We start from the raw sequence: 26,986 nt of genomic DNA, 5'->3' as shown, positions 1-26,986 counted from the left end.
CACACACACACACACACACTTTACAGTTATAACGAGCACTTGCCTGTCTTCGTTGTGTTTCAAATGTACTCAGCTAATGTGCCCCTACTTAATATTACGTCGCTATTTATATGGTATTGAATATTCCAAATATAACTTCCCGATATAAATAGTATATGACTTGATTCGCTCATTGAATTCCTTGTTGATTACTCAGGTAGATTCCAGACGATTGCACGTGATTATGAATCACATGCCAGATATGTTGATTACTCATGGTAGTTTCCAGACGATTGCACGTGATTATGAATCACATGCCAGATATGAGCATATATTAATTTTATTTCAGACAAGAAAAGAAGAAAGGCAAGAAAGAGGAATATTTATCATCAGTAAGACATATGATTTAATTGGATAATCTGAAGTGAGCAAAACAAGGTAGCACCTCCACGTTATGGAACGTTTTATGAATGTACAGGGGCGTAGAGAGCGATCATGAGCCCTGGGGTAAGAAACACCCGGGCCTCTCCTAGTTCTTATTCAAACAAAATGTTTGTTTTATAACATTTAAAAGTGTTTTTAAGCGGGGCCGCCTTATGGGCTAGGGCTACGGGGATATATCTGTGGTTGCCCACCTCACCCCCACCCCCCCACCCCCGTCGGTCTTGTGACTCTACATTTCTCCTACGTGTGATGGAAACAGTAAAATTTGAAGGCAATATGAAACAAGCGACAGTGAAATTATCCTCATGTGCATATTTGAAGTACTTCACTGGAAAATGAGTTGCAACTTTTTATGCTGATTTCTTGAGTTGAATTTCATTTACACATGTAAGTGTGCGTGTTTCTTTTCTTTTTTGTGTTACAAACTGTTGCTGATTTTGCATTTAGACGTGTTTACCTTTAGTGTTGTGTTAATTATATGCACCGAATTATCTGTAGTTCTTGATAAGTAAGCATATGTTGCTGTTTAGTATTCCGAGTATGAATATATGTTTGTTCAAAGTCTGCTATATATGCGGATTTCAGGCTTAATTACAATAATATATTACGCCTATGTCCATAGGTCTAAACCAATTGTGAAGACTATTTATATATCTCTTTATCTTTCATAGTCGTTTGCTTTTGTAACATAAACTTATAAAGTTGTTTCACATCATTCACATGGATTTTCATTTTCGGTATATATATTTATTTATATGCCAGTGTATAAGACATATTATAATGTTGAATGAACGTACTATTTTAAGCCCTGTAAATAATATGGCTATGGACGATAAAACTGACCGGAAGAACATGAATTATCATCACTTATGGTCATTAGCTCTTCTGCCAGGCATTAATACCAGCATCGTTGGTTTCTTGCTTTATCTTACGGGAGGGAAGTAATATAGACAAATGGGGGTTCTGGCTCACTTTGATCACTGAATGATGAATGGGTGAGCCAGTGATCTCCATGGAACTATACTACTGTGGATCACTCTGGTGATTGATGGGAGTTCTGGCTCATCTTGTCATGTTGGGGGTTCTGTCTCACTTTGTTTTTCTTATGTCTTTGTGTCCATGAGCGAGTGTGTGAATGCCATCGGTGGAGTACCCTTTATCATCAAAACGGCATAATCCGTTTTTGTTGATGAGTGTGGTGGAGTTTTGGTGTTGTTGTGATCTGAAAGTTCTCATGGAGAAGTACTGAAGATTACCCTGTAGTGATTGTGTATAATGGTGATGGGTTGCTGTTTGGACTGTGACATGATTTTTGACACCTTTTGGCTTTTTTCATGAGGATACCATCGTCGCGTGTAATGCAGTACATTTTGGATCAAGTCCTATTAATTTCTTGATGTGTACTCCACAAGTTTTATCGCTGAATTTTCATATCACGTTTTTATTGTCGTTGCAGTGGAACGGATGGTTTGATGGATAATCGCTGAGGTCGAAGAGTTCCTGATGTTGATAAAGGTCTGCGTAGATGTCGTCGGTATTAATTTTGTACACGAGCGATTCGCTATCGGTCATCAGTAGTGTGGCTTTGTTTCCGTACTTATGCCTGATGAAGTCATAGTGAAACTCCAGCATGAGCATTTTGGAGAGACCTAGAACAGCTGCTCCGACGTAGATATGTTTGTCCAGCAAGAGATTAGTTTTTTCTGGATTCGATCACGACGAGTTCTTCATCAAAGATTTTCATGGTGACAAAGGCATGGATGACCACGAGCTTATCTCTTCGACGCTGGTTATTAACTATCTCGATCTTCTTACTATGTCTGATGTTTTACAGTTTTTCCGAAAACACTATTATTCATGAGTTTATAGAAGTCTTTCTCAAAGTTTCTGGTAGCTTTGGAGAGTTGTATTGTGTTGAGATCGATATAGTAGGATTTCATCCATGGAGATTGACGAAACTTGAGGACCTGATGCACCTTTTCAAGAACTAGCCCATTTTTAAGAGCTTGTGCGTGTGGTGAAAAACGCATTTTGTAATGGGTTTCGTGGTCAAGATTGGGTACAAGTCTTTTGACCGTAACCTCTCCTAGTCATAACTGCTTCTTTTGTTTGAGTTGTTTTTGAGAAAGACTGAGTTGTCGACGAAAATTCTTTCATCGCAGAAGGGATAGTTGTTGTGATGTTCGTGGAGGTGTTCTGTATGGGTATGATCTGCTTCGACGAAATATTTATAGCCATTGAGGTATTCTGCCAGTCTTTCGTGGAAGAATTGTTCTTTGCTTATCCAGTGAAAATCTCCATCAGGAAGTGCTTATGACATGGGCAATTCATAGAGATTGTTAGAATCCAGGTAGAAACTATACACTGGTGGTTTAGTGGGATCGTAGTTTTCCATGTATTTATTGTTGGCAACAGCGTGCTTTTTGCTGACGACAGAGATACCTCCTCGTATTTTTTTTTCGATGAACATGAACTTATCTGGGTTGGTGAAGAATTCTAAGGTCACACTGGTATGCTTGAGTAAAGCATCCTATGAGAGTCCCGGTGATGAGAAATACGAGACTGGATCGACTTGGTAACGGCTTAATCATGTGCGTCTTAAATTTGCAAACACATCTGCCACTAAGAGCACGTCCGTGTTGAGATAAACATCGTGGTAATCTCCGAGCGTTTTGCAGTTGAATTCGTTCCATATCTTGCACGCGTACTGATTTTCCTCGTCCGTGACTCCTGTCAGGCTAATATGAGAATAAGTCTTTTTGAGGGGGTAGCCACTTTTCGTTGAAGCGTGACGATGAATCCATGTTATCGGTGTCATTAACTATTTTTTGCTTGAGAAGGCAAGCCTAGTGTCCAAATGTCTTGTCGAGGTGGATAAATTTTGAACAATTTTTAACGTGTTCTTGCAGCGACTTGGACGTTAACTGGAATTAATCGATGAATCGGAGAACTCCAATGGTGTTTGACATGTACGTTTCGAAATTGATGGGGATACATTTGATCTTATTTTCCACTTCAGCGAGAATCTGCCTGATGTATGGATGATTGCGAGCTGCTACGATAAAATGTGCATACTATCCTCGTAGATTATGAGCAATGACTGGAAGGAAATATGGATCCTTGAAGCGTAAGTTGCAGTCAGTGTGTGCAGCTCCTCGATGGTCTCCGGTGATGTGACAGTGGTATCTCACTTTGTGGTCATGGGGTTAAACGTAATGTTCGCAGATGTCGCACCGCTGAGCTGACTTATGTTGCCGCATTTGTTGTGGGATAAGTGAGAGGATAGGGACTGGATTTTTTTTTTGGATCTCATGGATGCATTTCAGCTCTTCAGCGAGTTGTCCAAAGAACCATGGAATGCAGTCCTCACCATGGTACTGCTGATATTCTGACGATAAGGATTCATCGACGGAACAGTATACAGTAAACCCAATCGAGCAAGGAACGTGTTTGTGTTCTACCTGAGTGAAAGAATGGCTAGGATCTGGCGAGGGTTCTTCCACTTTTTTGCAGGATAGCCTCAGAGTCAAAGAGGGTATAAAAAGCATGAGAATATTTCTAGTAATTACGTTCGAACGTGAGCGTCTCATCGCGTAGCATCTGAGCTGTTTGTAATTCTCGACAGTATCTCGAGATGTGTTCATGTAGTCGTGGGTGTTGAGGAAAGCACCGCAAGCATCGATAAAAGAAATATCTCTGATTTTTGTGCTGTGTGTATTGAGATTGGCATAATTGGCTGAAGTCTTAGATGTATACGAGGTGTTTTTGGCAATGCAGTAAACTGATGTTGTGCTGTGAGGCTATTTGGGAGACCATCATCAGATAAACTAGGAACACGTTAGTGGATAGAACTTCGTTGATCACCTCAAGCTTAGGGACATCCTTGATGGATGCTGAAAAAGGTGATTCCAGTGGTTTGGAGTTTGTCAAAATGCGTCTTGTATTTGGGGACGCGATCGGAATTCACCTCTGCAGGATATAGCGCGGAGAGGATGGCACATAAGAGGCAGTAGTTATCATTGCATTTGACGTTGATGCAGGCTTTAGTGGCTAGGATTTGCTTGGGAAGTGGTAATACTTACTTTCACGCAACGGTGTAAATTTGGATGTCGGAAACGAAATATAATTGACTCCAGCAAAGATCCAAGTCAATCCTAACTCCTGATAATCTTCATTGCGACGTAGGATAAAAGACGATGCGATGTCGACGGTGTTGCTAAAATCAACACTGCCATAAACGATCAAGGATTTGGATCTGATCCACACATCGATGTTTTTGTTTTCCTTGACCAGATGAATGTTGAAGGAAACTCCGAGTTTGATGGCTATGTGGGTACGTAGTTCTGCTTGGACAGTTGCGTGTAGAATGATCTGCAGGAGTTCTATGTCGGTTCCGCGCTGAAGGATATGTGCATAATGGTAAAAGAAACATTTGTTGGTGCCTTCGTCTGCTTTTTCAACGCATATAGGGGGTAGAAGACGTGTTACCTGATCGCGCTGACGTTGAAGAGGTTATGTATCGATTTTGAGTAGGTTTTTTTTCTCGATATCAGCTCGACGTGATCGACTTAGATTTTCATGCTGACGTCAAATGAGCTTGGAACGCTAAGCGGTTTTTCCGGTGAGTACTTTGTATTTGTGTCGCAGCTGCTTCATGTACTGCTGTGTAGTGAATATCTTTCGTCCTGCTATGACCTTGTACTCATTGATGAGTTTTCGACGTGGCGGATCATTCCGAGAGACTCCGTCTCCTAAAGCATTGCTTCTGATCATCGCTGTGATGTCTCTTTGGACTCGTTCGATGATCTCATGCAGAGCGATATTGAATCTAGGATAGGGAATAGGAGAACCTGATATCGACTGAGCGATGTCTTTGAGTCGACGAGCGATATCATGACGAAGAATAAAATATCTTCCTCGATCGACACCAACCCGATGTAGAATGCTGCTTCCGGAACGTTATCGAAAAGGTTTTGACGACGTTTATATTCCTATTCAGTACATGTTAACCACTTCTTCGTCAGATAAAACAATGCTTTCAACCATGGCGTTCAAAAAAGTCACTACACGTCGCCAGCGTGAGGATGTCCTAAAAAAGTTTATCGATCAAGAGGACAGCCCTTCGACCACGTTCTCGAAGACAATTTCATTTCAGCGTGATGTGGCTGGATAATTTTTCACGCCCATTCTGACTAAACTCGACGAGGCCAAAACAACTTACAATGTGAAGAAAGATAGTTCCTGGTCATACGCTAAACGACTCAAAAACAGCTAAAAACTTAATAGCGGAATTAGTTCATCCTTCTCCCGAAACTGCATTCCCGTGATGATCGCTCAGGCAGACGCTGCAATCAAAGAAAAGACTTTTAAAAAAGCCAAAACGTGGAAACTTAAGCAAGAAGACAAAAAGCTGGAGAGAAGATATACTGGAGATGAGACGAAGAGGTCGAGAACAAGCGAAAGGTATTATCAGAAGAGAAAGACAAATGCGTCAGTACGAGAAGGAAAAGGGTATCGCCACGGAAATCTCCAGACTGATCACCGAAAATGGAGACACCTCAGCCAAAATCAAAATCAAACCTATATATTCTACGTTGCGAACTCGCATCACTCTCTCTGGAAATTACATCGTGTTATTCGACCTCGCTAACTTCATCGGTTCTCTCCTTGTATTTAGCGCTGAAACAGCCCTTTTACAAAATGGAGTGTACGAAGCATATCTGCCTCTTCATCAACTGCTCGATCGCACATGGATCCTTGTCTTCCGTAGGCTCAGTCACTAACATCACTTATTTCACCACGATTAAAGTCCCACGAGGCTCGCTCATGCAACTTTGACCCAATCCTTTCAGTCACTATCCCGTCACAAACAGGTAGGCAATCTTGGAAATCACCATGTGGATAACCGATCAGTCTCCCAATGCTGTCGATAACAACAACGAAAGAATCACCGATTAACCGCACGTGCGACAAGATGCCGCATAGGGTCGTAAGACGTAGTAGCGGAACACCGCGTGACGTAGCAAAAGATGACTAAAATGTTCGTGGTTAAAATAAAGCAACGATGAGATCTTCACCTGCACATCGACGTAAAATCGTGGGTGAATTCTTATTCACGCTGTTTTCTTCCGTACGAACAGCCATTCCAGGCATTGCTGCCAAAGCTGCCCCAATCGCTGTCAAAGCCATTGAAGCAGGAGCCTCGCTGTCAAAGCCATTGAAGCAGGAGCCACCAGAGCAGCCTCTGCAGCTTGGACGGCCGTAGGACAAAAATGCGAGCAAAGGCATGCCACAATCGACTCCGCCAGCTCAGACTCCCGTGGCAGAGATTTCTGTCTCCAGAGAAGCAAAACAGACGCCATCAGAGGAGCTACTCAAAAACTACTCATGGGGAATGGTCTGCGCAAACGATCTCACGTGACCTAGTCTAACCGCAAGAAAAACGAAAAACATAAAGCATTTCATATTGCGTCATCATGTCGTACATTGCAGCGGATGTCACGCTGTCGCCACAGCAGAAAAGAGTATTACTGCGGATGCTACTCATAAAAGACCTGCCTCCATACGATTAAAGGCGTCTGCCCTCGTCGGACTCGATCGACTCAAACCGACCCAGCGTCAAGTCACTTCAGTCTCTAAATATTCGACAGCTTGAAAAAGTCTTGTTTTGAACTTAAACGCGGATCAACTGCCCAAGCATGTAGGATTTATCGGTCCTTTGCTCACCGATATCGCTGGAAACTTACTGCCAGGAGTGCTTGGCATCGGTAAAGGACTTCAACTGCCAGGCACCACACTTGGCAAGGGAAGGAGGAAAAAGAGTATTAAGTAACTTTCATCTCGCACGTCTATTAGCGTCTCCCTCTTTTCGAGTGGTCGTTTCCAAAGATCAACTTCCAAAATAGATTAAACCCACGTGAGCTGAGTCGTGAACCTCCATAATTATTACGAGAGTTAGGGAATAAACTGGGTTGCTATCGTCAATGATCCTCATTCTAACAATGTCTAGTATATAGATTCGTTTGGCTTATCTCCACCCGAATGAGGTCACACGCTATCTCCAGTCAGCCCATAAAGGAGCAGTCAATAACACCTTACAGCTTCAAGACGTCAATGATAGCACATGTGGATGGTACTGTGTCGACTACGTTCATGGCAAACGTCAAGGAAAATCCCCCGTCAACACAGTATTATCGCTTTTTGTAAAATAATATCATATAACCATCATGGACTCGTGGATTCTCAAGTGTAAAGATAGAACGAAGAGTGTGGACCTTATGGAAGTGGTCAACCAAAATCAACGCCTCATGATCAAATCCAGGTTTGCTGTCTGTGGCTATAAAAAAAGGAAATTTCATCATAAATGTAAAGGAATCTATAATAAACATGCATATCTGCATGTGTGGAAAGAAATCTGTGCGTGGGAAACTGTAAAGGATGTGGTCATAGACGAATCTCGGAGGAACTATGGATGTCCAAGCCCTCATCTGAAAACTTCCAAGACCGCAACGACGATGGACGTTACCAGGATATAAATACACAGGGCCATGTAACCCTTCAGAACAATAACTGGAGCTTCTATCGTCGAGGCATTTCAGAAAATAACACAAACTCTGGGCAGATCATGGAAGCGAATTTTATATATAAAAAAAAGTCTCAGCCGGGCTTCAAAAAATAGCATCACTCTGTACAGCACTCATGATCCTCTCAATGCCTCTGTATCGAACGATTTAACGGAACTCTCAAAAATCGCACGTAGAACAAATTCAGCAGCGATAATACTAACCGATACTTAGATTTCCTTTCAGACCTCATCGACCACTACAATCACACCTGGCATCGATGCATTCGAATGGTACCCAGAGAAACCTCCTCGAAACACAAAACAACAGGTCACAGAGACCTTAATTTTAGATCCATATTCAAAGTAGGGGATCGCGTTAGAATTAGCAGACAAACATCCACCTTCGAGAAAGGAAACAGTCCTAACTGAACAGAAGTCTTTGTCGTCGATACCATTCACAAACCATTCCACTCACATACATCTTAGAGTATTCTTCAGGAGAACCCATCCAAGGGTCCTTTACTAACAAGAATTACAAAAAAAGATCCAGGACATCTTCAGATTTGAAAACGTTACCTCTAGAAAAAGGGAAAAAATCACTTGTCAAGTGGTTTGGCTATCCTGAACAATTCAACTCGTGGATTCCCACTGCTTCCCTCACTAAGATAACGCCTCCGAAATGATCTTATCGTAATGCTCCATCAAACTCTTTTCAGAAGCTGTTCTACATTTCGATGCATGCTCGTAAGGACCCATCTTCTCAAAACAAGCTTAAATACATACAAAATTTTATAAATTTTTCACGATATATCAACTGCACTTGTGTTACCTTATTCAACCAGTAATCAAACTCAATTCGCTGGGGATCCGAGAAATTAAAACGCTTCAACTTATTCCTGATATAACACTTCTGATTGTACCTCTGCACAGGACGCTGATGAGGGTGAATACACCTCACCCACTCCTCTTCCTCCTCTTCACTCTTCTCACAATAAATCATCTATGGCACATAACTCAGATCATTATTTGTATATGCTATCAACTCGTTCGTACGCTTTAACCATTCCTGAGACTCCTCCTCACTCCACTCGGGTTGAGGACTCCTCTCACTCAGACCCAACTTGTCCACATGCCAGGGATAACACTGAAGAGATATCTTCACTATACTACAATCGTTTCTCCAATAAGAAAAACAAAGTGAGACAGAACCCCTATCACAAGATGAGCCAGAACCCACATCAATCACCAGAGTGATCCACAGTAGAGTAGTTCCATGGAGATCGCTCGCTCACCCATTCATCACTCAGTGAGCAAAGTGAGTCAAAACAACCATTTTTCTAAGGAGGGTTTTTGTGCAATACATAAAAATTCATTAGGAACAAGTGCGCAAGAACTCCAATTTCCAATACTACTGAGGGAAAGACGGGCACACTCCAGAAAGCGTTTATGCATGCAAACCATTCTCTTTAATTTAAATGTGTGATACCTGCCCACTAAATAATCTCTGTGTGGGTGAAATTAAGCCATTACCCAGCGAACTACCCGTACTAGGCACATAGTGACAATGATATAGCATTTTTCAGTAGCAACTGCAATCATCCAGTCACTCATTTAAGTCTATGTAATGGGGGGGGGAGCAGTAGCTCAGCTGACAAGGTATTGCCATGGTCCTAAAATAAGTACTAGACCAGAGTGAGAAGCAACAAGCTTTGTAAAAGTCAACAAACAAACAAATATTTTCCCCTGAATACAATATATAAAAAATGGAAAGAACGTATAGTATTACTTAAAAATTACAAATAATTCTTGAATTTCTAAAACACGTCCTAGTAATTAAATTTCTGAATAAACTTTAGTAATATCCCAAAATAAATCACAACGCTGGCAGTATTGATGTGCTTTTTGTGGCCTGTGTTGTAGTGGTGTGTCAATAGTCTTTTGCTGATTCACAATCCAAGAATATATCCTTATTTGAATCTCACTATGAAACCAAGTATATATTTCCAATAGTGATATTTTGGGGCACTTTGTATTTCCAGAGAAGAATCACTTAAATTAAATAATTTCAATAACTTACTTCCAGTCCATATAAAATACTGGACACAAAAAATACAACTGATTCTACTCAGATCTTAAAGCACGAATAATTAAATTGTCCAGAAAAAGATTATATAATCCTCTACCTGAACTGAGATCACAATTAACATTGTCTATAAAACAAATATATTACCTAATGGAAGATTTCATTCTAGAAGGTTCCAAATTTTTGCGAGATAAATTCGTAGTTTTAATCAAACGTCTATTACTAAAATTATAACAAAGAACTAGGTAAACACAAATTACTTGACTCAGGCAAAGATAAGAATCATAATATTTGACCGATACTCATAATTTTTTAGCTATATCTTAGTTGTTTACAGATTTTAGAAAAGCAATGATTCAGGTCAAGTACGATTGAACTTGGTTTTTGACAAGGGAAGTCCAAAATACAATTAACCACAGCTTATAATGAAACAATACAAAACAATTAACCAACAAACAATGCAAAGTAAATATACATAACAAAAGCGCCGGACATGTACTCCAAAATGCCGTGGATTCGATACATACCGTGAACAATTTGGGTAAGATTCTTCGCTGTATCATTAGGAGAGGTATATTGGTCTCATTTCCTGTGCATGATATGGAAGCTAATATGCAAAAACTGTGCAAAAACTATAAAAACAAAAACAAAACTATCACTTTTTATGTGGCTTCATGTGAAGTTTTCTGTTGTAGCTAAATGTGAAATAAGTAATGTTAACAACTATTAACATATGGACATATGATATAAGATCACGATTTGTGAGTAAATTCAACATTTTGTTTAATAAAACAAGAAAACTGTGAGTGAAAACTATTGATTCTATATTTCATTTCCATATGTAAATAGATTCTAAATTTGAATGAAACATTTACTTCATTTTAACAATTGCTAGAATGTAGTATATGAATTTTACCATGCAAAAGCTACATGCTTTTATTCTTGTTATTGGCACTGTAATAAAGATGAAAACGAATCAACCGATAGATACTACTGAATTTATTCATACCTGTATCACTGCATAACTGATCCATATCAAAGATATTAAATAAGTCTAAAACAACAATAATTTAATTTACAAAAAGACAAATAGCAACCAGAGTTCTATAAAATCAGAAACATAGTTTATATTATAGATTAAACATATATGCTTGATATGTTTGAATTCAAAACAAGTTTAATATTAAATTTAAAAATAGATGTTTGATGTGTGTGGATTCAAAGTAATATAACTGTAATATTTAGCTTAGCACATACCATCTGACATGTATCCATTGTCAAACGTATAACGATCCCTGTTCATATAAATAGCAATATTTCTGATGAATATTTTCGATATGATTAATCTTATAAATAATGAGTTTGTAGTTCTGAGACTATGAGCAGTTAAAGTGGCAAATAATATAGATATCATATTGCTTTTTAAACGAGAGAGCGTAAAACTAATGTATAGTCATACCATATCAAGTATCTATTTTAAACAATGCTATATAGCTTAACTAACTAGTGATGACTATTGTAGCCAATAGATATTAATGAGGTATAGATATTAACATTTTGTAAAATGCATAATATAATATAAGAAACATACATAAACTGTTTGCAATGACGTGAAACTCTAGCCAAGGTCATCCTCTTATGGACAGAAATACCTAGACCCAATTCCAATTTGCCGACATCATGCGTTTCATGCATCCATTACAAACGATATAGTTTGGGATGGATGCACAGTCGCAGTAACGGGCGAAAGGATTGCCGAATAGGCCTATTATTTTCGACCAAACAGATCATGCATTGAAGATCTATGGTTAATAGGGCACTTCTGTCAATTACTATCTCACTTATACAAAAGACCTTCAGTATTTATTGACAGATGAGCCACGATACAGTTCTTATTTCTTAACGTGTATATGTAAAATACATAGTATACGAGGTCGTTATATTTTAATTTGTTATTTTGAAAGGTTATTTCATGTTAAGACGACATAACTGTCGCCACAATAAATGTTTTTGGTGTCGCTTTTCTTTACTGAGCAACAAAATTAAGCAACGGTTCGTACAATATAATACACTGCGTCGGAACAAGTGCACAAAGCTGCACGATAAAATTATGAAACTCTTTGTATATATATATATATATATATATATATATATATATATATATATATATATATATATATATATATATATATATATATATTAATGAAGCGTCTTTTTATTATTTTCTAGGATAGACGATTACGTGCTCCTAAATGCAGAGCTACAACAGGTGACTGATTCAATATCTAACAAGAAAATTAACTAGGCATTTTAAAAGGCCAGTTAAAAGCGTTGCCATGGATATATTTAGTACTTCCGCACTATCTCCATTCATCACTCTATATAGCACTACTTGCCCGTCAGTACACAGTTATGCCCTTGTTCGCGTCTACCTTCTCCAGTCACAGACAGTGTGACTTTAATTTTTGTTCACATATCCATAATATTATCTACATCTGACCACTTACAATAAAACTGCTCTCAATCCATTCAACAAATACAGCAGGAATATGATGTACCTGATTTGTTCTCTCTCTCTCTCTCTCTCTCTCTCTCTCTCTCTCTCTCTCTCTCTCTCTCTCAATATACAATATATCTGAAGAAATATACGTCTTGACTCTTTCCATGGATTGGTTTCCAGCATTCTGGACAGAGAGATACTTCCATGGAACATTGGTCACACAAACAAAAATGTGTGCAAGGCAGTACAAGGATAGCTTTATTCCTTTTATGGCAGCGCTAACATATCATCCTTGATAATAGCATCACATTCTCCTCCAACAGAAATCCAAGCTGTGCATCTAAGACAGAGGAAGAAACATGCTTTTAAAGATCTTGGTTGTAAAGATGTTACAAGTTGTAAACCATCTAAATATGTATACAATATGAATGCATCGATATGGAGAATAATCATTTAGCTCACTACAATATAATTTTTACTGGGTTTTTTTCACAGTTTGAAAATTTCAAAACATATTCGTGTTTATGGCAGTAAGTGTATCACGCCATGCCAAATGGATTCAATAAAGCATTGGTAAACTTTCATAAACAGATCTAAAACATGTTTGTAGACACAATCGAAAATATATTTCGATAAGAATAATCTGGCCTGATATGCATTTTTTCAGTTTCCTTGAGAGACTGAGACATTTAACACGCAAATGTATATAATCACTCTCCTTTTTCTTGCAGTGTAATTTATGACGCTATTCCCATGGTACGATGTGAGGAAATGAACACATTAAACAGTTGAAACGAGAGAATGTTTGCAAGTCGGATGAGAGTACACGAATTTCATCTTTTATATTCGATGACATTAATATGATAAATAGCATATTTATATGGCAATAACTAACCTTTTACGAACATTAAGAGAAGTTAAGTAATGATGCACTAAATATAAGAAAATTCTGATTTGAAAATTGTTCATATTTGGACGAGACGCAATAAATAATACAATTTTGATTTTTAACTATATTTTCGTTTTCATTGGTTCTCATCTAAGAATGGATTGACCTTATCGAAATATTTTGCAACAGAGTTACATCGATTAATATATAAATCTGCATACCTGTGTAGTAGAATCCGGCAGCAGCAATTGTTTTGACATTCACACCGGAGATAAGAGGAAATCTTCCAAAAGTTGACAGACGTACCTGATAGGATGAATATTCTGAAGATAGTATTCTCTTTATCTCAACCTTTTATGAACTTTTCTCTTAAAACATTTCATAGAAATTACTGATACTATTATTCTACATTAGCTTTTCTTGGCAAGGGACCCCGGGTGAGAAAATGGTCTAAGGCGCTCGCCTTTTAAGATCACCTCTGTCCGTATGGGTTCTAGTCGTAGAGTTAGCCAACGTGGGTATGTTAGAAAGCATGGCATTTTCTTCCCGTGGGTCAATGGTTCTTCGCGTGCTATCCCGGATTCATCCTCCACCAAATACACTGGCCGTCATGTTATATCACGTGCTGAAAATACCGTTAAACCCACAAACAACCATAGTCTGTGTAAACTGTTGTGTCATAATTAGGATTAGACGTTACGTGTTCCATAGTTAATGAAACAGTTGTGTTGTCTTATCGCAATTCCTATATTTCGCTCAAAGTCTTGGAGCACAACGAATCAGAAAGGTGCGGCGATTTTTTTTCTTTCTTGTTTTAGTTTTGAAAAACCACGAATCACTTAAACACAACGTTACATCTTATTATTCTATCAAAATACACTGTGCAATAAATGCTATCGTAATACGAATTTTTTTTCAAAAGATGTAGCAAATATGTGAGTCATCACTTTTTTTATATAAATATCTAAACAGTTCATAATGTAAGTAGGAGCGGTATAGCACATTTTAAAAGAAGGTTGTATTTGATTTCCCATGGTCTTTTGTCAGGTAAGTTTGTAGAATCAGCTTTGCGGTAAATAATATTGTTGTGGTTCCTTTGTCTGTTGGTTTGCGTGAAACGACATTTTTTTCAGTGCATGATAGGATATACATAGTGGATAGTATGACTGTTGAAGGAAGAACCCAGGAAAACTCCGATGAAAACCATCGACCCACGTGAAGCTACTGGCACGCTTTCTCACATACCCACATTGACCTAGCCCTAGACTAGAACCCACGCGGACAGAGTAAGATGACAGTGATCGGTAAAGGCTAGTGCTTTAGACCACTCGGCCACCAGGAACCTCTAATACAACTGTAACATATGAAGTCAATCCAAATAATGATAATAACACACAAAAGAAATAAAGCTGTTGCGTAAGTTCATCTGGAGATATTTGCATGACCTTTTATGTGCTTTTCTTGTACGTTTCATTGTTGGTCACATCTTTCAAGTTTTAGTTCAATGTAGGAATACATTGTACATATATCGTAAGATTTCCTGAAAGTTATTTTCTAAAGACTTGTCTAATTTATTTTGAAAGCTAGTTTGAATTTACCAAACCTTTGATTCCTTTCTCTGAAAACGACAAAAAGGGTTATGTCATATTTATTTCAAAATCATGACAACCTCTTGTGAAATGACATTATCATCGTTTTAAGAATTATTCCACTTTCTGTCAATTGCTTTTAATTATTTCTCAAGCGAAGAAGATTTGAACTAGATTGGTTCTTACCCGTGGTCATAAAACTTCTTTATAAGCGAAGCAAAAAAGTAATCAGTCCGTCTGACCTGTTAAAATTTTTCGACATTATTAATCATAGATGTCGACTAATCTTTCCATTGCTTAACAAACCTATGCTGAAATAATACATGTGTCTCAAATTTAATAATATTATAAAGGATTCATGCAGGCGTTAAATATGCGCTCAGACGATGAAATAACTAAAAACATGGAAGTAAATAGTCATTATACTGGAAATTTCAACATGTTGTCATTTATCAGTAGGAAGAAATCTCACGAACCATTTTGTTTTGAAAAGAGAAAACGGCAAATAGCATAACAAGTGAATATGGTTATTCATTTTAATAAACACCATTGTCATTGATATTTGGTTGCCGTGCACATGTCTCTACTATACAATATTACTTAATTTACCTACTTACTTTTATACATATAGTTTTTTTCTCATCTTGAGCGCTGATTGTAAGTTATGTGTATGACATATATGGTATATTACGGTCCATAAATATATTTTGGTATCATGTTACATGAGAATTGAGAACGTTACAATAAAATCACAAATCGAATCTCAGAAACTAAAATGGCTAAAATATTGTTCTTGTTTTTGTTTTTTTTGTGCAGTTTTAGGTGCTTCAGTGAAAAAACGAGACACTGACTGTCCATAAAGAACAGAGTTAGAATTCCTAATACTTTAAAGATAGACCCAGGCTCATGCTATAAACTCAGTTACTCAATAAATATATATAAACTCGTGGCAACCTTAAAGGAGGTTTTGAAAAATATCACGGTAAACATATTACTCATATCTGAAGATTTTTGCCATTTTGATAGGTTTCGATTGAATGTGAATCATTTATGAAACGTCACGATTTCCAGTAGACTCAGGTCAAACGTTCGATGCAGATTGTTTGTAAATTACAACTGGATAATAAGATTCAACCTTCAATTTTAACGAGCTGCTTACTTTGGACCCTGCATTATATGATCATGTTAAAAACTCGGAAAAAGGGATGTGAACGATTTTATTCCAGTAAAGATGATGTATTCTTGGATTGTATTTCCAAGCAAAGAATTACACACAAGCTTTTACCTGATGAGTTCCCTTGTATTTTATTAAGTACGTACGTGTGATATCAGACAAAAACACATTTACAATGTGTCACGAGAGTGTTACCTTTGTGCATAACTCCTACAAGCAAATGTCTGGAGCTCAATACAGAACTGACAGTCAGTGAACGATTTAGTCTCGTGGAATATTATTGGAACTGGGGGTATATCACTTTCTACCGTCCCAACCTTCCCAATAATATTGACAAATAGCAGGAGATATGGGCTTCTGATAGCAAGACCAGTCTTTTTAAATCGTGATAAGTCCAAAGTGTCTCTATGATAAATTAAACAAACAATGAAAGTACCTACAGTGAAATCAAAATTAGGAAACTTAATCTCTGGTATGTTAACGAGATGCATTTTGTTTTAAGTATATTAAAATCTGATACCCATTGAATTGCCTTTATAACAGATTTTGAAGATCATCATTTAAAAACTCTTTGGATGAATAATTATCAGGAGAACTAGTCTGAAGGGGGAAATTCTTTCAAATAAGCACGTGCGAAATTTTAAACCGCGCAGTATACCGTTAGTTTAAAACAAACAACACAGGAGCGGATCAAGAACACACCGCAGAGATGAAACTGCACCTACATATCTCACACAGGAAAAACCGCTGCCAATGACCACTTTCACAGTTCTATTAGTTGTTTTTAATAATAATCAAATCAGTATGTATACCACACTATAGCAAAAGATTCATACATTTTCACATAAAAAAATAAAAGAAAGTTTAATAGGATATTTTCGTTTCACAATCTCCAAACGATCGTAAGTGACTAACTTAGTATTATAGGTTACTGCATTTGTATGGGAAAATATGAACGAGTTTTTCGAATGGAAATACTGCACGACCTTTGGAGTGCAGTATATCCATCCGATAAAACGAGTTCATATTTTCCCATACAAATGCAGTAACCTTTTTATTATATGCTAAATTTATTATTCTACCTAATTATATTAACAACATACACTACAAGAAACAAAGTAACTGAATTTATGCCGTATTCCAAACTAAATACGCAGCGCATATTCATCATTACACAACAACAACATTATTACTGCGCACATAACTCCGCCCAGATAAATTTAAACTAAGTCGAAATAACATGGCGCTAGTTATAATTGAAATTTGGAGTCATATTGTGAATGAATGCGCATTGCAACAACTTTTCCATTTGATCTGGACTGAATAGATTTTGGTATTTGTTTTCGATTCTACGAAATGTTGTGATTATGGACTTGATTTATATGTGCCACTTCCAGATGAAATACATCGGATTGAAGAAGCGAGGGAGAAGCGTGTTGACATCTGCAAATGTGTTTCTGTTTTGTGTCATTGAATTTTTGAAATCATAATGTGGGAAAAATATGAAGTCTTTCAATTGCAATTATCAAAAAGACGCTATGGAATTTAATGCTTATTTTATTTTGAGTGCAGTAAGAAGGATGTAATTGCACTTATGTTCGAAATTACAGTACAATTTCGAAATGTGTAATCAAGATTGAGAACCTATGACATGGCTCATGTAATTCGGATTTGCATAATTAAGAAAGTGCATTTTGAGGAAATTCAGAATGTAAAACTGTAGGGTATATTTTTTGCCATTCTTATCACTAGCTAAAGAAAACAGTACATGACTCGTCACTTGGATGTTATTTGTAAGGACCCTTTCATGCGTCTGTTGTATAGCTAGCCTAAATCGAAATATTGTATCAACAACGTTAACGCGGAATGTGCCAAAACAGCTGGTATGTGGCAGTCCACGAAACATCTGCTTCAGTTCATTCAGAAACAAATTTAAACAACCACAACGTTAAGTGCCTACTACGCTATTGTACATGATTTGTTTACAAATCAAAAGTACTGTCGTCTGCATCCATTGTTTGTTTACAATAGAAAGCCGTTCCTTTATGCACGTGAATGCAATATGTGTATTTGTATGCGAGTTCAGTATCGGTTCTATTGCACGATTCTGACAATGTAAAATTAGCGAAGAACAAAATGAGCATATACTAATCAATATTACAGTACAGTTAATGATGCAAAGCAATGATCTGGATACATGTACAATTCGATAATATTCATTATTTGCTTACTTGACGAGATAAAGTTTTAATTTCTGTGTAAAATAAAACAGTCAGTACAAAATTTAAAAGAAGCTATTTTTGCAGTAAAATTCCTATCTTCATAAATCGAAAAAAGCTTTGAAAATAAAGATCGCAATCAAGAAAACAGCTAGATATAAACAGCTAGAAGCAATATACTATTTACATTACCATGCAAATGAAAATGTTTATGAGTAAAGAACAAAAAGGACTCCCACCTCATAATAGAAAATACCATCGAAAACGGTGTATATATATATATATATATATATATATATATATATATATATATATATATATATAGTCTAGTGGCAAGGCGCTAGTCAACTCACAATCAGACATGAGAAAAAATAAGTATATGTGTGTGTGTCTGAATTGGATTTTAACGTAGCTTTAACAATTTTTCAGTTATATCGCTACGGCATCATGCCGCACACATAAAGCATCATGTCCCACCCAGTCGCATTTTTTGTCCTGAGACCAGGCCGACTAACCTTTTGATGCTGAGCGCCTAGCATGGTAACTGTTAGTACTATTTTGAAAAGTCATTGGTATGACTCGGCCGCGGTTCGAACCAGCGACCTCCCAGCATCCGAGGTGAACGCTATAACCTTTAGGGCATCTGAGCGGTATGAAAAAAAATATGAAACATAACCAAAAAAAGAAAATATTAACGAAACTATAATATTTGAAAAATGCTGAAGAAAAGACATTCATTGGGTAGCTTGCAAGAGTTATTCGCAAAACCTGGTGATTCAAATTAGTTTCCTATTCTATTGGAGGATGTAAAGCAGTAATACAGACTGGGTATTATATACAAACTCTTGCTGTTTTGTGGAGTTATATAGATGTCGTGTGAGAATATGTTACTAAGATAAATGTGTGGACCATTATAATTAATTCCTTATTTAATTATAATTAATTCTTTATTCAATTATAATTAATTATCTATTTAATTATAAGTAATTCTCTGTTTAATTATAATTAATTATCTAATTAATTATAATTAATTCTCTGTTTAATTATAATTAATTCTCTATTTAATTATAATTACTTCTCTATTTATTTATAATTAATTCTCATTCAAACTCAGAATGCTGACATTTAGCCAGGAAATCATGTAACTCTGGCCATGAGGTTAATGCTGACTTTGCATCTTAGCCAATCGAAGTTAACGCTTCCAAAAATGAAGTATTTTATGATTGATTGATAAACAATATTAGGCTTAACAGTCTTACGATCTCGTAAACTTTTGTTTTCCTAATGTGATTCGCCACTGGTTAATACGAAGTACAAGTCGAATCCAACTGCTGATAGCACAGACCCGGATCAGCCGTAACATTATGTTCTAGCAAATCTGGGTCTACGCATTTTGGTAATAGTAATCAGTTGAACCAACGACATAGATCCTGACTTGTCTACGCATTATGCGTCAGTAAATCATGACCTATTTTTCTGCAGTTGAACTCGACTTATAGGAGGGTACATACGGTGAACAGTGTACAAATTGCAGGATAGAACAAACATTACTCACTGAATAAAATCGTTTTACTAATCAGAAGCAGGGCCGGCGCATCCGTATAGGCAAACTTGGCAGCCGCCTAGGGCGCAGATTTCAGGGGGCGCATTTCTCCAAATCAACAACAGTTTTGAAAAATAAATAAATTTCAGTTTTATTGAAGGTCGTTTTTTATCCTGGTTTATTTCATACAGGGACAAATAATCGGGTAGATTCAGTCTGACCGAAACACCAGGCTGACCGGAACAAGCAAAATGAGTGAGTGAAAATCGCGCGTATACGAAACTTTCAGGACGTAATTACGTTCGCGTGTTTTTATAGGCCACGAGTTTTTCCGTGGAATCACGCGTATACGAAACCTTCAGTATGCCGCGGAAACCAAATTGAGGGGGGTAACTCCTTATTTTAATGGTCTAAACAAGGAAAGAATTGGGCGGTCAAATTTGCCCATTTCATGAACTGGGCAATTTGACAGATTGACTTCATCACTTGATTGAGCTGAATTGGTTAAAAACTTTGCTGAGGAAAAGGCACGCAAAGTGAGATTTTGAATTGTCTTTCTGTCTGCATTTACCCCTCAGCCAAATTTGGTTTCAGGTGTATTAGTATTGAGTGTCTGTTCAGCTGTCCATTATGCTGTTAGTTCATCACTAATGCCTATCTTTATGTTTGTTTATTCTTGTCTTAATTTTGCAAATAAAATATTATCAAGTAGTGCTTTTTGGGGGGTGTCCGGACATTTGAGCGCAGAGGGGTAATTTTTTAAAAATGGTCTGTGCTCAAATGTTGAAATTTGTTTTAAATTTGTTTTATTGTTTATAAATTTTGAAATTGTTATTTCCTCTGGGGGGGGGAGGGGCGGGGGCGCCAGAATCTAACCTTGCCTAGGGCGCCAGATAGTCTGGCGCCAGCCCTGATCAGAAGTGAATAACTTATACAAATACAGAAAAAACATTTTGGTCATTTAACATGTACAGTGTACATTAATTTGAATGACACAATTTGATCTAGTGGGTATAATGTAGGAAATAAAATCAGAGTGGAAATCCAGAAATTTTTTGAGTAATTTAAAAACCTTTGAATGAGAGTCAACAGCTACTGTAGTCAGATAGTACTATTTTATAGTGCTTATCTATATCTACTTAAAAAATGGTTTGGAAACTATATTTGTATGCCGATTTTTTGCATTTCGTATTATACTATGTACTCCAATAAAACCCTCAGTATTGTTAGGTGTTGGATTCTTTCAAAAGAGGACCATACATACGTATAAACGTGTTGTTTGCCAACTAATTTAATGGGATGTAATGAACCCAATAGCTCTAAACGTAACTCTTTCCAGTTATTGATTTTAATTAATACAAAAGAAACATATATGCCCTAAGTAACAACTATTTGCAAATGTAATTAATCAATACATTAATGGAGGAATAAAACACTGCTTGATCTCAACTGTTCCTTGGGGACACCTTTCTAAGACCAAATTCCTCAATGCATAAGATAATACATTTGCCAAGAAACTTTTCCAGACTTAGTCATTTGGTTTTGATTGTTATTTGCACATGGATACAGCCACGTTTGCAAGCTATGAGACTGTGTCATTTGGTTTTGATTGTTATTTGCACATGGATACAGCCACGTCTGCAAGCTATGAGACTGTGTCAGTTGGTTTTGATTGTTATTTGCACATGGATACAGCCGCGTTTGCAAGCTATGAGACTTAGTCAGTTGGTTGTGATTGTTATTTGCACATGGGTACAGTCGCGTTTGCAATCTATGAGACTGTGTCAGTTGGTTTTGATTGTTATTTGCACATGGGTACAGCCGCGTTTGCAAGATATGAGACTGTGTCAGGATTGTTGTTTGCACATGGATACAGCCACGTTTGCAAGCTATGAGACTGTGTCAGTTTTGATTGTTATTTCACATGGATACAGCCGCGTTTGCAAGCTATGAGACTGTGTCAGTTGGTTTTGATTGTTATTTGCACATGGATACAGCCGCGTTTGCAAGCTATTTGAATCTGAATGGTAATCAGAAAGTAAAGTTATTACAACAACTTGCACCAATTTATCTAGATGATATAGTTATTGATTCTCGTGTATATTGTTATCATCGTGTTATAATCCGACCTCTGTGTATTTCATACAGATCTTCTATGGAATATATGAAATAAACATTTCATGTATTAAGGAGCAGCAACAAATTACTTTTGTTATAAATCACACACTGTAGATGATGATTATTTATGTTTTTCCTTCTGCTATTATTATTATTACTATTATTATTACAACCTCACGGTTGTGCTTCAGTTCTAAAATCCAAATAATGAAGCAAAATGGGATAGATGGAAGGATTGTACAGGTCGTTTAGTTAGAAAGACTTAACATCTCAAAGTGACCAGAGCTTTCTCAAACACGACCAAGTATCGCCTCCCGTAGCATGAGTGAATATGAAGAACGAAGGTAACTGCTTGAAGCATGGCTACAGTCTGATAGGAGAGGGACACCTCAACACGGTGAAATATTATATATTGGCATATAAAAGTGCATTAAACTTGAGATGATCATCCCTTTAATGGGAGTGGTCACTAGGGTATCGTGTTTGATTTTTGATTTATTTAATTTCAGAATAAACTTTCATTTTAATTAAGGATATACAGTTAGAGTCTACGCCGCAAATGTTACCTAATAATTAATATACATCTAAAACCAAACAAGAGGAAAGGTGCTTCAACACTGTAGTCCAAACATAATATTGACAGTCAAAACACAGTATGATTGATTGGTATTGTTCAGGTTTTCTTAAGGCCCCCCCCCCCTTTTTTTTTTGTCAAACAATTTTAGTTATCTGACCCTTGTTTGACTCCACACTAGTTCATGTATGCTCCGTGACGAATTTATGGAAGATATATATTTCTAACACAGACACAGTTGGTTTTTCTTGAACGATATCTCCGCGCCCTCGTTGATAACAAATTAAACAGCTGATGAAACGTCACATTGATCGATAATTAACTATGATGTCAGATGGATTCATCAACCCTGAAAGGTAATTACGGGTAATTTAACTGTGTAAACACCAGCTGACGTGTGCGTCATATGCAGTATACGCTTCTCACTTGCTCTAGTTGTTGGCCCAGTGGTGGTTTAAAGGACATACTATTTTGCTGTATTTATCCACAGGGCCTTTACTATTATTTTTACTTTTCATTCGATTTCAAAAACGTTCCCTTAAAATGTCCACAACATATCCCATGAGAGGCTATTTGGCTATAATTCCTCACCATTGTCTTTAGTACACATACATGAGGAATACGTGAGGAATACACCCTAGGCCTAGTTTTAGACCTGCGAGTAAATGCGATCACCGCACGTTGTCTGTGATTATATAGGTATACTACGTGAGTACTATCAGCAAACAAGTACAATGAGTTTCCTACGTAATACAAGTCAGGACCTATTAAGTCGTTCAACTTTTATTAGGTGATACCGTTGTTCATATTTACGTCATTCAGTACGGTATTCAGTACAGGACACAGTTTGTAAAAGAGTTATGCTGAATCAGGGTCATCATGTCCCTTAAGGAAACCGTCATTTCTCACCCATGCGACGCAGAAATCTAGCTGTTTTGCTTAACTTACTTTTCTTATCTCAGTCTAGTCATCTCAGACCAATCGTCTCAGTCAAGGTGTCCACGCGCTCAGAACTACTTCAGAAAAAGAAACCCTTGTTGTCTGTTTCTGTGTCTGACGTAGTTGTACTAAAATCAAACAACAACAACAAATATATAACAAAAACTTAGTAACTTAAGGTAAATCCATCTTTGAGAACACACCATAGAAAAACATTTAGAGAGAGAGAGACAAAGACACAAACGTATTCAATGTCGAGCTTTTTGTTATTATGCTAGTTCGTTCCAAACAGCATGGTCAATTTTATCCTATATGCAGGCATATCTCAGTACATTTTTCAGGTCAGCGTCATTAAATAGCTAATGCTTCCTAACTAGTTTTAAATACTTCATGTAAAACAAATTATATACTGTTAGCTACATTTAATGACGCTGACCTGAAAAATGATTGAGCTACAGAAAGAATAAAATTCTCAATGCTGTGTGAAATGAACAATAACAGAAAACACTCATCCATGCACATAGACTATAGACCTATACACTTCATAGCCTCCCAACTCTCTTAACAACTATGGAAAACTTAGTAACAGCCAGATAAGTGTTATATAAAACATGCTTTATTCTAATTTTCTTAAGCATCTCCACTGTGTCCCGGTTGAATCAAAAGTATATCTACAATATTTAATGACAAATAATGCACTTACCAGCCAGAAGGAATCATTTATCCGTCAGCATATTATTCCATAAGCAAATTTCACTGTAGCACTTGCCATATTTCCAGGACAGAAAAATAAATGTTCAAAGAATCCGTGTACTTGAAAGTTTAGCACACGGTCCGTTTTTGGAGGGTCTATTATACACGGGGGTAATTTTACAATCAATATTAGGACAATACAAGTATGTCACAAACAGTTTCACCTCCTCCAAAGAAAAGAAACGTTATATACGATAGTGACACAGGTCTCTAATTACCCATGAATAATCTAAAGGAAGATGTTACTCTTCGTTACAGCTTGTACTACGTATAACTACAGTAGAGCTGAGCAGCCAATATCGTTTTATTATTTACAATAGAACTTTTTAAAATTGGAACTGACGAAAACAAAAGAGTTTCTCGTCTTAAATAATAATTATTTATCGTCAATTTCATATAACATCCATATATTAAATGTGATAATACCTCATTACTATGCGACGTTTTATGTTGTTATTTTTCTTTGTTCACGCTTGTAAACTGTGTACTTCGGACGCAACGGTAAAACCATAGCCCTCATTAACATATTTATATTCATGCACCGCATGTAAACATTGGACGTGAACACTAGTGAAGAATTCTTGTTACTTTAAAGGAAAATATTGGGTGAGAAAAATAATCTACGTTGGGGTTTGGACCAAGATAAGGAAATCGCAGTCGCATGGTTACATTATATGTCTACCCACTCGAACAAGCCTCGTGGGGAGACAAATAATATAACCCCTTGACTGGGATTTCCTTGTCTCGGTCCAAACCCCAGCATATATTCTATATATCAATATGCGGCGACATATATCTGCGACATCATCATGATCAATATATATCGTACCTAATATGTACCACATTGTATGGCTGTATGTAAATATACGTAAATATACGTGACTAAATGCTAACAATTTATTGCTATAAAGGTTAACTATTATATATATATATATATATATATATATATATATATATATATATATATACCAATTGGATCTTGGATATCAGAGTTGACTGGTGCAGCTGTCTTGGCATGAGAATTTCCGATGGAATGAGGAAAAACAAAAACGTTCTATTCTACTACTACTATTTCATAACGTTGAAAATTAACTGTTCTGTCAAACACTAGACTAAACCAAAACCAAATTGCTGCTACTATTACTAGTTTGTATCAATGTCTTTTTTCTGCGTTTTGAAATCATTAGTATCCTTTGCCCATAAGGTCTATTAAGTTTTACAGATCGTACTCTCTTTTCCTTGGGGTGCATTTTTATGTGTAATATGTTTTTTACATTTCATCCCGTCTCTGTGTTTATGGATGGTCATATATATGTCCAATCTTATTCATACTCATTTTCATCTCATGGAAAATAAAGTATATATTTGTGTTGTAATTTGTTGTGACTTCATGTTTGCGCATATGCATACATAATCTTTGGTATTATTTCTGTTGTTTTTTTTCTTCCATATTTTTTCGTTCTTGTCGTTTCTTTTTCCTTAAAATAGTTTTTGGAAGAGTTATTTGAGGCTTTCGGGGAGATGGGCCGAAAAAGAGTGGTGGTGGTAGTGAGATCACAGTTCAGTAAAAGCACCTATCTCCTTGGGAGATAGATATAACGGATAAAAGTTCTCTTCCCCTCGAAGTGGCATTACTTTGTAACCATTGTTTATGTGTGTATTTAGATTTAAAATTTGATTGCCAAAAATAGATTTACTTTTTTGCTTATTTATATTTTTATAATCTAATGTTTTAATTATTTATAGTTTAATTGTCCTATGTGGTTTTGTTATGTTGCTACCTGTTCTCATCATCTCTTCCATACCTTCATGGATATCTGATTTCGAGTCTATGTCTGAGTTCGAGTCAGAATGAATGGCCCTTTCTTCTTCCTTGCACTTTCTTTATTTTGTATATTTTATTTTCTTGTATGTTGATGTTAAATTAGTCTAATTTTCTTCTTCTTGTTTACATTGTCTTTTATCGTGTTATCATCTTTCGGTTTTTTCTTCTCATTTGTTTCCTCATTTTTCACATCATTTGAAACTTTGGGTTCTATCTTTCTTTGATTTCCTTGTTCTATTTGCAGGACTATTGAAAAGTAGTAGGAAGAACGGAGACTGCTTATGTTATTATCTGGTGATAGATGCGGAGGTCGTAGCTGTGGTGTTAGAAGTAAGTATCATTGGAGCTGAAAATAGTACTAGTAGCGGTTGCAGCGTCACAGGTAATAACAGTACCAACATTGTGTACAGAGTGTGTAAATGAATAATTAAGCATTCCTATACTGAGGGTGACTCAACGATATATATATATATATATATATATATATATATATATATATATATATATATATATATATATATATATTTGTTTCCTCATTTTTTCGCAAATATCCCTCTCTCTCTCACACACACACACTCTCTCTCTCTCTCTCTTATATTTGTATCCTCATTTTTCCTCAAATCTCTCTCTCACGCTCTCTCTCTCACTATATGTGTGTGTGTGTGTGTGTGTGTGTGTGTGTGTGTGTGTATAGCAGAACTTACCTGCCTTCGGTGTGACTTAAATGTCTTCAACAAATGTGTGTTCCCGAAACCAAGACATATGTAACGTCCTTATTTTTATCTAAAAAAAT

At 36.7% G+C, this 26,986-nt stretch overlaps 2 long non-coding RNA genes across 7 annotated transcripts; one reads left to right on the top strand and one right to left on the bottom strand.

Annotated features, from left to right (window-relative positions):
• The first annotated feature begins 322 nt into the window (after positions 1–322).
• On the top strand, positions 323–13,581 carry LOC149773714 (uncharacterized). 3 transcript variants are annotated; one of them, XR_016417304.1, is made up of 4 exons: positions 323–810; positions 8,232–9,302; positions 12,300–12,387; positions 13,302–13,581. It is a non-coding gene; the product is annotated as an uncharacterized LOC149773714 (long non-coding RNA). The 3 variants fall into 3 exon arrangements; XR_016417303.1 differs by lacking the exon at positions 8,232–9,302; XR_016417302.1 differs by lacking the exon at positions 8,232–9,302 and having other exon boundaries at positions 12,300–13,581.
• LOC149773713 (uncharacterized) lies at positions 12,777–26,985 on the bottom strand. 4 transcript variants are annotated; one of them, XR_016417298.1, is made up of 5 exons: positions 26,898–26,966; positions 23,625–23,743; positions 15,235–15,290; positions 13,681–13,765; positions 12,777–12,910 (listed from the first exon to the last, which is right to left on the bottom strand). It is a non-coding gene; the product is annotated as an uncharacterized LOC149773713 (long non-coding RNA). The 4 variants fall into 4 exon arrangements; XR_016417300.1 differs by lacking the exon at positions 15,235–15,290; XR_016417301.1 differs by lacking the exons at positions 15,235–15,290; positions 23,625–23,743 and having other exon boundaries at positions 26,898–26,985.
• Position 26,986: the final 1 nt, after the last annotated feature.

This window comes from Sinohyriopsis cumingii, unplaced genomic scaffold (assembly GCF_028554795.1).
Source record: "Sinohyriopsis cumingii isolate HCF-2022 unplaced genomic scaffold, ASM2855479v2 utg000622l, whole genome shotgun sequence".
Classification (NCBI taxonomy): domain Eukaryota; kingdom Metazoa; phylum Mollusca; class Bivalvia; order Unionida; family Unionidae; genus Sinohyriopsis; species Sinohyriopsis cumingii.
This window is presented reverse-complemented; position numbering and strand designations above follow the sequence as displayed.